Here is a 12,235-nt window from a genome sequence, read left to right as displayed (position 1 = left end):
TTGTGTTAAATTTTCACAAAAATGCAGCTCCTAACAAAATAATACTGCCCCAAAATTTTAAAAGAAGACAAAAGATTAAAAAACAAGCAAAATTAAACTTAATAATACACACCAGATAAACAGCCTAAGGGCCATTTTCTTCAAACTCCATTGTTACTCAAACGAGACTAAAATTTTGACACTGACTCTCAGTTGCCAATTATTCCCGGAAACAAGAGATGAGACCAACAACCAAGACAGGTTAATCCTGACACCGGGGACTTGAAAGCCTAACTACAGAGTAATGATCAGTGTCCGACCTACCCTCTGCGGGAAGACTGGGCTCATTGGGAAAGAAACCGGACCGCAGGCTAGAGGAAATTCCTTAAGTTCAGGCTTTATTGAGAGGAAAGAGCCTCCGGGCAGGCCAGCCGGGACGAAAAGGAAAAATGGCCGCGCCGCTCAGAGGGGCAGGGTTGTTTTATAGGGGGCTGAAGGGCTAGGGGGTGGGGAAGCCAAAAGCCGAGGTGGTGGGCAACTGTTGGTCAGTTTGAACTGCTGGGCGGGAAGCTGGGCGGCGGGAAGCTGGGCGGCGGGAGGGCTAGGACCGGTATGTAAAGTGAGAGATAAGGGAGCCTCTTTGTGGGGGAGGGAAAGAGAGAGAGAGAGAGAGCGTTTGCGGTAGGGGCAGAGTTTTCCAAACATTCCCGACTCCTTAAAGAAAAGAAAAAGAGGGGGTCAGGGGCGTCGGTTGTCTCTCTGGCTACTTCCTGCTGACAAGGGTCAACGGGGGGTTCTGAAGAGGTTTCTTTTCCTAAGGAGCCTGGATGTTCGGGGAGAGGTCTGTTTCTTGCACTCGTTCAGGGTAGGGTTGGAGCAGCATCTGGTGGATGGTGACTCGAGTCAGTTCTTGAAAGCGCCGCTATAGGAACTGTAGAAAGCAAGGAGCAATAAGTAAGATTAGGCAAACAGCTACTAGGGGCCCAAGCAATGGGGACAAGAGGGTATACATAGAGGAAGACCACCACGCCGTGGCTTCAGCCGAGAACTTCTGACTCTGCAGGTTAGTTTTGAGTTTCTGGAGGCTCTCGATTCGGGTTTCTACTAGGCCGGATTCATTGATGTAGTAACAGCACTCTTCCTGTAGGAAGATACAGGTCCCTCCTCGTTCAGCAGTGAGCAGGTCCAGGGCTCTTCGGTTCTGCAAGGCAACTTGGGCAACTGAGGTGATCTGTCGTTGGAGTGATGCTAAAGACTCAGTAGAGTCATCAATAGCCGCTTGGAGTTGTGAGGTCAGTCGGGCTATGGCCAGGTGAGAGTGGACTAGTGCCCCTCCTCCTAATCCTGAGTAAAGTAGGGGAGGTAGCTGTCTAGAGGAGTAGTCTCTGGCGGTGGGGGAGTTGAAAGCAGGAAGGGGCAACCATACAGCAGCTCAAATGGGCTAAGCTGTGATGGGCCCCGGGGGCTTGCTCTTACTCTGGTGAGGGCGATAGGAAGTAAGGTTACCCAGGATTGGCGGAGCTCAAGCATGAGCTTGGTCAGATGCTCCTTTATTAGGCCATTGGCCCGTTCTACCTTACCAGAGGACTGGGGATGGTAGGCGGCATGTAGCTTCTACTGAATTCCTAGAGAGGTAGAAACGGCATTAGTGACTTTGGAGATAAAGGCTAGGCCGTTGTCTGACTGTATGGTAGCTGGGAGTCCAAAGCGTGGGATGATGTCTTGAATGAGATGAGTGGCTACTGTCCCGGCAGACTCAGAGGCTGTGGGGTAAGCTTCAATCCAGCCTGAAAAAGTGTCAACAATGGTTAGCAGATACCGGTACTGTTTGTGCTTTGGCATATAGGTGAAATCAATTTGCCAGTCTTGGCCAGGTAGGAACCCGCGTAGCTGATGAAGCTGGCGCCGGGGATGACAGGAACCCTGGGAATTAGTTTTCGCGCAGACAGTACATGAGGACTGGACTTCCTGTATGGTACTGAGGAGATGGTGAGGGTGAAAAAGTGGGTTGAGGAATCGGTATAAGGCTTTAGGCCCAATGTAGAGTGAATTGTGGATGTCTTGGATTATCTGGTACCTTTGCTTTTCAGGGAGGATGAGGAGGTTATGCTTGAAGGCCCAGTCATCCTTGAACTGTACCCCGGGGGTAGACTGGAGGGTCTGGAGTTCTGAGGCAGAGTATTGAGGGCTAGGAGAAAAAGGCTGTGTGGGCTGGCGGTGGGGAAGGTTATGACGGCCTTCAGCTTTGAAAGGATGTCTCACCCCAGAAGGGGAACTGGGCAGGTGGGGATTACTAAAAAGGAGTGGGTGAAGGGAGTGGAGTTATATGAGCACATGAGTGGTGGGGTTTGATAGGGGATACTCGGGGTCCCATCGATTCCCATGACTAAGACCTGGGAAGGGGTGAGATGGCCAGAATAAGAAGGAAGTGCGGAGTAGGTAGCCCCCATGTCTTGTGACCCTAGGCTCGGCGAGGGTAACCGGAGTCGGAAAGCCAGGGCCCCGCTAGTCATCAAGCAGCCCTAGTAGACTGGGGAACGGAGCTCCCTCGGAGGTCGGCTCCTGGCAAGCAGGCTCCTCCATACTGAGGGTGACTGCCGGCTGTGTAACACCAGTGTGTCTGTTTTGAGGAACCGGCACCCTGGGGAAGCTGGGGCAGTCTGACTTCCAGTGTCCCGGGAGCCGACAGATAGGGCAAGGCTTAGTTGGTGGCCGTGGTTGTGGACAGGCTCGGGACCAGTGTCCTTCCTTTCCACATTTGAAACATGCCCCTGGAGGGGCATGGGTTTCGGCCTTGGGCTTCTGGTTCCCTGCCGGCCTTAGAGCCGCCACTAGGGCTTGGGTCTGGAGGGCAGCCTTCTGCTTCATGCGAGTTTGGCGGGCAGCCTCAGCCGCATCTTCCCTGGCATTGAATACTTTAAAGGCCATTTTTACCAGGTTTTGGATGGGAGTCTCTGGCCCCTCTTCTGCTTTCTTTAGTTTCTTTCTTATGTCGGGTGCTGATTGGGAGATAAAGTGGGAGGCTAATACAGTGGCCCCGTTTTGGGAGCTGGATCTAGTCGAGTGTACCGGACTAGGGCTTCTTATGCTTGAGTGAGGTATTGGAATTCTTTAATATATGTGGACGGGTTGGCTGAGAAGGATCCTAAACGTGTCTCAATTTGGGACAGGTCTTGGAGTGAGAAAGGAACATGGACCCTGATTAAACCTTCTGCGCCTGCCACTTCTCGGAGTGGGGCCAGGATAGCTGGCTGGTGGGAGTGGGTGTGGGCCGCCACCGGAGAGGCAAGAGGAAGTGCGGCCTCTGAGGGAGGGGGCTCGGAGGGAGTAGAGGGAGAGCAAGGCATGGCCTCTGAGGTAGGAGGTGCAGAGGGAGTGGGGGAAGGGCGTGCCGTTGATGGCGACTGGTTGCTGAGATTGGCAGGAGAGGACAGATGTTCAGGCAGATCCTCCGGTGAGGAGTAGGGAGGGGGAGAGGTAGTGGAGGAAGATTTACGGGGGGTTCGAGATAAGAGGATTTGGTAGGTGGAGCAGGAAGAACATAGGTTGGGGTGGGTACGGAGGTCCCAAAAAGCCTGGACGTAAGGAATTTCATTGTCCTTGCCCGCGCGGCGACAAAAATCGTCGAGATCTCGGAGGGTGTTGAAATCAAAAGTGCCAGTCGGGGGCCAATGTGACTGGTTACCGAGTTTGTATTGGGGCCAAGCCACCTGGGACAGGAAAATAAGCTTTTTCTTTCTGAGGGTTTGGGAATATCCCAATTTGGTAAAATTCGCAGCAAGCACCCGAGGGGGGTGCTCAGAGGTATTTTGGACTCCGAATTTCCCATGGCAGGCGCAGCTACAGACTCTCCGGCGCGGATGGGCAGATGCAACGAAAAGGCGTCCCCGTTCATTGCAAATTCCCCGGAGTACAATTAAGTACGGAAAGGGAAGCGGTCAGAGGGGCGTCCCCCGTCTGGCGGCTGTCCCTCGGAAGGCTCCTGGAGCGGGAATGGAAGACTACCTTGGCTCGGCCGAGACAAGGCAAGGAGTCCGTGCGGAACGCCGGAGAGGGAGCAACTGCACCATGCCGTAGGAAGAGGAGACGGGAAGTGGGGGAAGGCAAAGCAAGAAAAACTTGGCTTACCTTAATCGGAACGTGGAGGTGGCAGGGCCAGTGTTGGGTAGGTTGGGGAGGGGGGCCGTGGCCGGGCCAACGGCCTCAGCTCCCGTCCCGGGTTTCGGCACCATTTGTCCGACCTACCCTCTGCAGGAAGACTGGGCTTATTGGGAAAGAAACCGGACCGCAGGCTAGAGGAAATTCCTTAAGTTCAGGCTTTATTGAGAGGAAAGAGCCTCCGGGCAGGCCAGCCGGGACGAAAAGGAAAAATGGCCGCGCCGCTCAGAGGGGCAGGGTTGTTTTATAGGGGGCTGAAGGGCTGGGGGGTGGGGAAGCCAAAAGCCGAGGTGGTGGGCAACTGTTGGTCAGTTTGAACTGCTGGGCGGGAAGCTGGGCGGCGGAAGGGCTAGGACCGGTATGTAAAGTGAGAGATAAGGGAGCCTCTTTGTGGGGGAGGGAAAGAGAGAGAGAGAGAGAGCGTTTGCGGTAGGGGCAGAGTTTTCCAAACAATCAGTAATACTTTTAAAAAAAGATTTGGGCCGGGCACAGTGGCTCATGTGTGTTGGGAGACCAAGGGAGGTGGGTCACTTGAGCCCAGGAGCTCCAGACCAGTCTGGCAATATGGCGAGACCCCTGTCTTTTTGTTTTTCTTTTTTTTTTTAAATTAAATTAATTCTTTAAAAAAAGATTTAATCAAAAACAATATATAAAAGTTGTCAAGATCATAATAAAATCAGGAATATTTAAAAAATGATAAATTGGCTGGGTGCGATGACACAAGCCTTAATTCCAGCACTTTGGGAGGCTGAGGTGGGCAGGTTGCTTGAGCCGAGGAGTTCGAGACCAACCTGGGCAACATGCAAGACCCTGTTTCTACAAAAAAATTTCAAAGTAGCCAGGTGTGGTGGTGTGCACCTGTGGTCCCAGCTACTTGGGAGGATGAGGTGGAGGAAGCTACTCAGGAAGTTGAGGCTGCAGTGGACTGCACTCATGCTGCCGCACCCCAAACTGAGTGACAGAGCAAGACCCTGTCAAACAAACAAAAACAAACAAAACACCCTTAAGACCATAAAGCGATGAAGTGAGCGTTCTCATACTTGCATGCCTAACGACAGAAACGATCCCAAAATACTACAAAAGCCACAGCCTCACACAAAGACTACCACAATCTTATACAAAAAAAATGCTTCTACATGGACACTTGCTCAACAACTACAAATGGTGTCATTCTTGTTACGGATCTTTATAAGCCAAAGATAATTATTTCAAAACAATCGTATAAAGCCTCATTTTTTCCTTTAAAGATTTTTGTCTTCTTCTACCTCCGTAAATACATACACAGTTTCACACACTACGGGTGTTATAGTTATACTATGACATAGTGCTATTACAATACTCTATTCCCATGTAAATATCTTTTTCTTTTAAAAAGCCTCTCTGTTATTTAAACTGGCACCAGAGTTATGACCCTGACAATCAGCATGCTTTGTGCCCAAACCTTTGCTTCAAGTCCTATGATTGTTGCAGTAATTTCTTACACTAAATATGTAAAATCAAAAAGAAAACATTTTTAAAAAGTATAAAGAATTTAGCACCAAGGGTTGCTAAAAAAAATAAAGGAAAAAAGAAAAAAAAGTACAAAGAAGACTCAAATAAAAATAACTTTCTATACTATATGTATTTTTTTTAACTAAAAAGTTTGTATTCTAACTTAGCAATGCACATTAAATAATGTCAAAGTGAACTCGAAATGAACTTGGATTAAAAAAAATACATTGTGCTGTATACATATTTTTAAAAGAAAGCCTGCTTTACTCTTGGCAGACTTTTGCCTTTGGTTTACATTTTGCTGACCAAAAGGCACAATTCTGCTCTGAATGTGTGTTCAATTTATTCAAATTAATTTACTCAGTTTGTCTGTTATTTTAGGCCAATCTGAATGTTTAATCTGGCTAAGACCGTTTCTTCTGTTTAGAAATCTGATTTCTGGGCTGGGTGTGGTGGCTCACACCAGTAACCCCAGCACTTTGAGAGACTAAGGGAGGTAGATCACTTGAGATCAGTAGTTTGAGACCAGCCTCGCCAACATGGTGATACCAGTCTTTACTAAAAATACAAAAATTAGCCAGCAATGGCATGCCTGTATTACCAGCTACTTGGGAGGCTGAGGCTGGAGAATTGCTTGAACCTGGGAGGCAGAGGTTGCAGTGAGCTGAGATCATGTCACTGCACTCCAGCCTGGGCAACACAGCAAGACTCAGTCTCAAAAAAAAAAAAAATCTGATTTCTGTTTTAGAAACCAGGAAAAATATTAATTATTTCAAAAGAAAAGCCTGTATTTAACTTGAGAGACAGAGAGAGAGAGATAAGACTTATCAACCTAATGAACTATATAGCCTTAGTCCTGATTTAAATAAATGATCTTCAAAAGACATTTAGGGACAATTAGGAAAATTGAACATGGACTGGTCATTATATGAGATTACGGATGTGAAAGGAAAATAAATCTGTGCTAAAGAGAAAAGTCAAGCTGGGAACCGCTTAGGGCAAACCTGCCACCCATTCTATTCAGTCATCCCTCTGCTCACTGAGATAAATGCATATCTGATTGCCTACTTTGGAAACGCTAATTAGAAAGTCAAAAGAATGCAACTGTCTGTCTCACCCACTTACGGCCTGGAAAGCCTTTCCCCTCCTCCCAGCCTCGAGTTGTCCCACCTTTCCAGACTGAACCAATATGCAACTTACATATATTGATTGATGTCTCATGTCTCCCTGAAATGTATAAAACCAAGCTGTATCCTTTATCTTTTTTTCCCCCTTTTTTTTTTTTTTTACAAATATCTCTCCAACCTTGCTGGAATTTTTTTTTTCTTTTTCTTTTTCTTTTTTTTTTAAGCTGTGTCCTGACCACTTTGGGCACATGTCATCAGGACCTCCTGAGACTGTGTCATGGGTGTGTATTCTTGACTTTGGCAAAATAACCTTAAATTAACTGAGACCTATCTCAGATATTTTGTGTTCGCATTTGGCAACCATGAAGGGACCCTGAGTGGAGGTGGCTCTGACTTTTGACAAATCTCCTGTCGGTGCTTGGTATCAGCTTGAGCTATCTTTATGGCTCAAACCTTAAAGGACAATTTGCTGAGGCCCGGAAGCTCCCTGCCCTCCAGAGAATCCCAGATAGCTGAAGTTTATTTTGCTGTACACTCCCCTTTCTGGATTTTTACTTGCTTCCAACAAGGAAGGCAATTTTTCCCACTTCCATGACTATGTTAGGCAGGTAACTCCTTTCTGGAGTTTGAGCTTGCTTCCAATAGGGAAGGTGAGTTTGAGTTTTTTCCAGAATTGGGGTTTTATGCAGGCTAAAGTTAAGACTAACAACCAGCTGATCTGAATTTATGGTTATCATTAGAGCACTCAGTAATCCTTTGCAGCAACCCTTTGTTTGTTTTGCTTAACTGCTTTTTGTTGCCATTTGTTTAATTCTGTTTTTGTTGTTGTTCCGGTCTTTTTCCTATTGAGTTTGACCAACTCTGTTCAACTTGATTAAATCTGAAGGAAAGTTCCAAATTACTGGGAACAAGACCTCTGAAGTGGCTAAATTCTTGCCAAAAAAAGAAGGTGGGGGGGAAATGGCCAGCAAAACAGGGGAAGAAAAGGGAAGATTGTTTATTTTGATTACTTAAGAGGTTTTATTTACATAACAAGGCCACTTTTTGCTAGCCAGTCCAAACAGAGAGCCTGGGTGTTGCCCCATGCTGAAATTCCAATACTATGGTCCTGCCTTCTTTTTTTTTTCTTTTCACCTTGGCAGCCTATTGGGTTCCTAATCAAGTCCTTTCTGGTTTGATACTTGTTATTTCTGAAGTATCAGCAGTTTGTCCTAGATGAAATATGGTAACAAGATTTTTAAAAACTTTTTAAAGAAGTTCAAAAGTTTAAAGGATGTTGAAAACTAACATCCAAGTTGTTTTGTATTAAAAGGCCTTTTTTTTTTTTTGGTCTCCTAGGACCTTGTCTTTTTCTCAAGCAAAAGCTTTTTTCAGACCAGGTTGGGTGGCTCACACCTGTAAGTGGCTCACACCTGTAATCCCAGCACTTTGCAAGGCCAAGGCAGGCAGATCACCTGAGGTCAGGCGTTCGAGACCAGCCTGGCCAACATGGTAAAACCCCATCTCTACTGAAAATACAAAAAATTAGCCAGGCATGCGGGTGCATACCTGTAATCCCAGCTACTGAGGATGCTGAGGCAAGGGATTTGCTTGAATCTGGGAGGCAGAGATTGCAGTGAGCCGAGATCACGCCACTGAACTCCAGGGTGACTACAGAGCCGTACTCCATCTCAAAAAAAAAAAAAAAAAGAAGAAAAGTTTTTTCTTCTCAGTTGACTGAATTCTGTTTACTTCATTTACTTCTCCTGTCTATCCTTTCTCTTGCCACCCTCTGCTGCATGAGGGACCTAAAATAGTTTATAATAGCCTGGAATTGCTTAAAGAAAATGGAGAAGGGCCAGACTTTCTTCTGGGGAGTAACCTGTTTTTCTTTGGGTTTCCTCATGGAACCCAAGAACGTAAACAGACAAGTTTGTCTCAGATCTTAAACTGCTTGCTTTTGTATCATGTTACCCAATTTTTTTTGACTAACAGAGTTATTACAACAGAGGCTACTCTTGGGTTTTTAAGGAAAAGTGTAATTTATTTATTATTTATTTATTTATTTACTTATTTGAGACTGAGTCTCACTCTGTCGCCCAGGCTGGAATGCAGTGGCATGATCTCAGCTCACTGCAACCTCCTCCTCCAAGGTTCGAGTGTTTCTCCTGTCTCAGCCTCCCAAGTAGCTGGGATTACAGATGCATGCCACCCTACCCAGCTAATTTTTGTATTTTTAATAGAGACAGGGTTTCACCATGTTAGTCAGGCTGGTCTCAAACTCCTGCTTTCAGGTGATCTGCACCTACCTCAGCCTCCCAAAGTGCTGGGTTTACAGGTGTGAGCCACCATGCCCAGCCAAGGAAGAGTGTAACTTAGGCATTTAGAAGTATTTGTTTTGAAAAAAAAATGTTTTTTAAGTGCACTGTCAAAGCATCTTGTGGTCTAGCTTCATAATAATTCTTCCTTTTTGGAGACACAGGATTCAGTGTGGGCTCTGTGCAGAGCTCTGGGATTTAGTTAAAAGATAAGTAGTCCCTATCTAAATAAAATTGGTCTCTTTATACAATCCTATGATACATTTTATAATTTTATATTTAATTTGGTATCCAACTTTAATCTCCCTCTACCACCACCAGATTCTCTTTCTGTACTTTGAGATGTAAATTTTGCTATCTGATTTTTTTTAACCTAAGAGTTCCTTTAATATGCAAATTTAGGGCTACCTAGCTGACAACTGCCGAGGGTAATAAAATACGTTAACAAGAAGTTGAAAGTCTAAAATAGGAGAAAAAATTAGAAGACTTATATCTGTAAGATTGACTTCTCTTTCGTGTCTAATATATCTATGTATATATGTGTCATGCAGATGATGTTTTAGTCCTAAAAATGTATAAAAGAGCTCTAATTAATCGGTTTTAAAAAGCTTTTAAATCAAATACTTTATCAGAAAAACAGAGACTTTAAGCCAAATGCTTTTTCAAGTTCACACGACTTAAGTAAACTTTAATAAATAAATTGGTTTTAAAATTTTGGTGAAATAAAATTAGAAATGGCTTCAGAATTGTCAACATACATTATTTATCTCTGCTAGATGTCAAAATTTGGCATGAGGATTATAAAGCTGTGAATGCAGCTCAAAAGAGAATTATCTTTGTGGGCAATGTAATAAATAAGGCAGTCAATATTGTTTGGTTAATGAAAACACCTAAATCCTGAGTTATTGGCAAAACAAAAAAAATCCATTTATCTAAACTTAAGTTTCTTACTTATGAACACCTAAAATTCACAGGTCAGAAAAATGGTTAACAAGAAAACAGCTTTAAATTATAACTATCACAGTTTCAATAAGTAATCTGAGTAAACTATTTTTTAAAAATTAATTACTTAGGTAAATGGAATAAATGCTTGTAGATAATCTTGTCATATAATTTGAAGTCTAAAGTTATATTAAGCTAAATAATAGATATTCATTAAATGTCTGGGCCATTTCCAATTTTTTTAAAATTATAGGAAAACATTTTTCTCAAAAACTAAAAGAAAGGTGTTCTTATTTAAAGGAAAATAATTTTTATCCAATTTAAAAGGAATTAAGAGTTATTTAAGAAATTAGGTAAAGGTAATCAGTGAATAAGAACAATGTGAAGAAAGTTATAAAGAGGTACTTGGGCAAGAAATGTTAAAAGGAAAGTAATTTTATATGGGAAAGAATCTTGTATGGTAAATTTTTGTCCTAAAATAAAATAGTTATTTAAGAAAGAAGAATGTCTAGGATAAAACAGGAAGTCCAAGCATGTCATAAATGATTTGTGTCAAATTGTCTATAATTAAAGAGAATTTATAATAGTATTTTTAGAGATGGGGGTCTTGATATTTTTAAAAAAATACACTAAAGAGTTGTTTATAACAATAAAATTGTCTTAAGGGATTCATTTACTCTTAATAAAGTATATGAAATTTTAATTTTTTTAACCCAAAGTTCAACTTTTATTGCATCTGGCCATTTTTGGTTTTCTCTCCCCTTTTAAAAGGTGCAAAATAATAATGTTCTCCTTCAACTAATTTTCAGCTCATGTAAGTTTTTTGCCTTGGTTTCTGTTTGTTGTGGCCTGATGCTAAAAATGTTTTCTTTCTTTTTTTTTTTTTGATAAACAGTTTTTTTCTCCTCCTCCTCCTCCTCCTCCTCCTCCTCCTCCTCCTCCTCCTCCTCCTCTTCCTCCTCGTCTTTTTCATCTTCCTCTTCCACTTTTTTCCGGGCAACTTTAGCAGGACCCTTTGCACCATCAAACTTTCCTTTCAACTTACAGTCAGCAACATCCTTCTCATACTTCTCCTTCAGCTTTGCCGCCTTAGTGATGGAAGGCTGCTTTCGCTGTCATTTAGGTTATTCCACATCTTACCCAGCTTTTTTGCCACGTCTCCAATAGAGATGCCAGGGTTTGTGGATTTGATCTTGGGGTGGAATTCTGAGCAGAACAGGAAGAAGCCAGACGGTGGCCTTTTGGGGGCATTAGGATCCTACTTCTTCTTGCATCCCTTAGCTGGTCCATAATCCTTCATTTCCTGATCATAGCACACTTTATCCGCCTTTGCCATTTCATCAAATTTAGATTTATCTTTCCTGGACATTGTCTTCCACCTCTCAGAGCACTTTTTGGAAAATTCTGCAAAATTGACAGGGACCTCTGGGTTTTTCTTCTTAAGTTCTTCTCTGCACGTCTGCACAAAGAAGGCATAAGCAGACATCTTGCCCTTTGGTTTCTTGGGGTTACCTTTAGCCATCCTGACTGTATTGTTCGCTAGTCTGGGCAGCGCAGGGCACAACACGCTGCTCAGTGCTCCCCAGCCTTGCGCTAGCTGCCTCCACGAGAGCTGCCTCAAAAATGTTTTCTTAAAGGTCGGTTTTCTTCCAATATAATATTTTGTGCACTGCAGAAGTTCTTTTCTTTTGCATTTTGGTAACTGGACCAACAGATTTTATGTTTTATCAAAGCAATTCCTATGCCATTATTATAAAGTTTTGGTTTGCTTAGGGAAAAAAAAACTGAGATTAAAAAAAAGTTTTTTAATTAAACTTATTACATCAGTATATCTTTCTGTATGTGCTGTTAAAGTCCTTGTGCCATTGAATTAAAGGGCTTTGACTTCTGGGTCTAAAAAGGACACCAAGTCCTGCTAAATCTTAAACACTAACAGCAATTACATCCTCATCTTCAGGCCTGGTAGGAGATGCCAATCAAAATAAATTGCATTCATAAGACACAGGGCCAGAAATTAAAACGATTAAACTCTTCAAGACCCAGGGACTATGACAGAAGAGATGGGCACATGAGATTGTATAAGGGCCAATTTTGAGAGATAAAATAAGTTCAGTTTCTCTATAAATTAACCATTAATGTCAAAGGCACACTGATGCAAGACCAGTATAAGAACACCTGCATCAGATTAACAGGGTTTTCTTGGAGCATTAACCCACTCCTCAATAAAAACTATAAAGGTTA

General features: G+C 43.5%; 1 long non-coding RNA gene and 1 pseudogene across 1 annotated transcript; both read right to left on the bottom strand.

The window, feature by feature from the left end:
- Positions 1-360: 360 nt before the first annotated feature.
- LOC144577151 (uncharacterized) lies at positions 361-4,360 on the bottom strand. Its single transcript, XR_013520461.1, has 2 exons — positions 4,108-4,360; positions 361-1,766 (listed from the first exon to the last, which is right to left on the bottom strand). It is a non-coding gene; the product is annotated as an uncharacterized LOC144577151 (long non-coding RNA).
- Positions 4,361-10,788: 6,428 nt separating this feature from the next.
- On the bottom strand, positions 10,789-11,556 carry LOC100388217 (high mobility group protein B3 pseudogene; annotated as a pseudogene).
- Between the last annotated feature and the right edge of the window lie 679 nt (positions 11,557-12,235).

This window comes from Callithrix jacchus, chromosome 7, assembly GCF_049354715.1.
Source record: "Callithrix jacchus isolate 240 chromosome 7, calJac240_pri, whole genome shotgun sequence".
NCBI classification, from domain to species: domain Eukaryota; kingdom Metazoa; phylum Chordata; class Mammalia; order Primates; family Cebidae; genus Callithrix; species Callithrix jacchus.
Note: the sequence above shows the minus strand (reverse complement) of the source record. Positions and strands in the feature narration are given on the sequence as shown.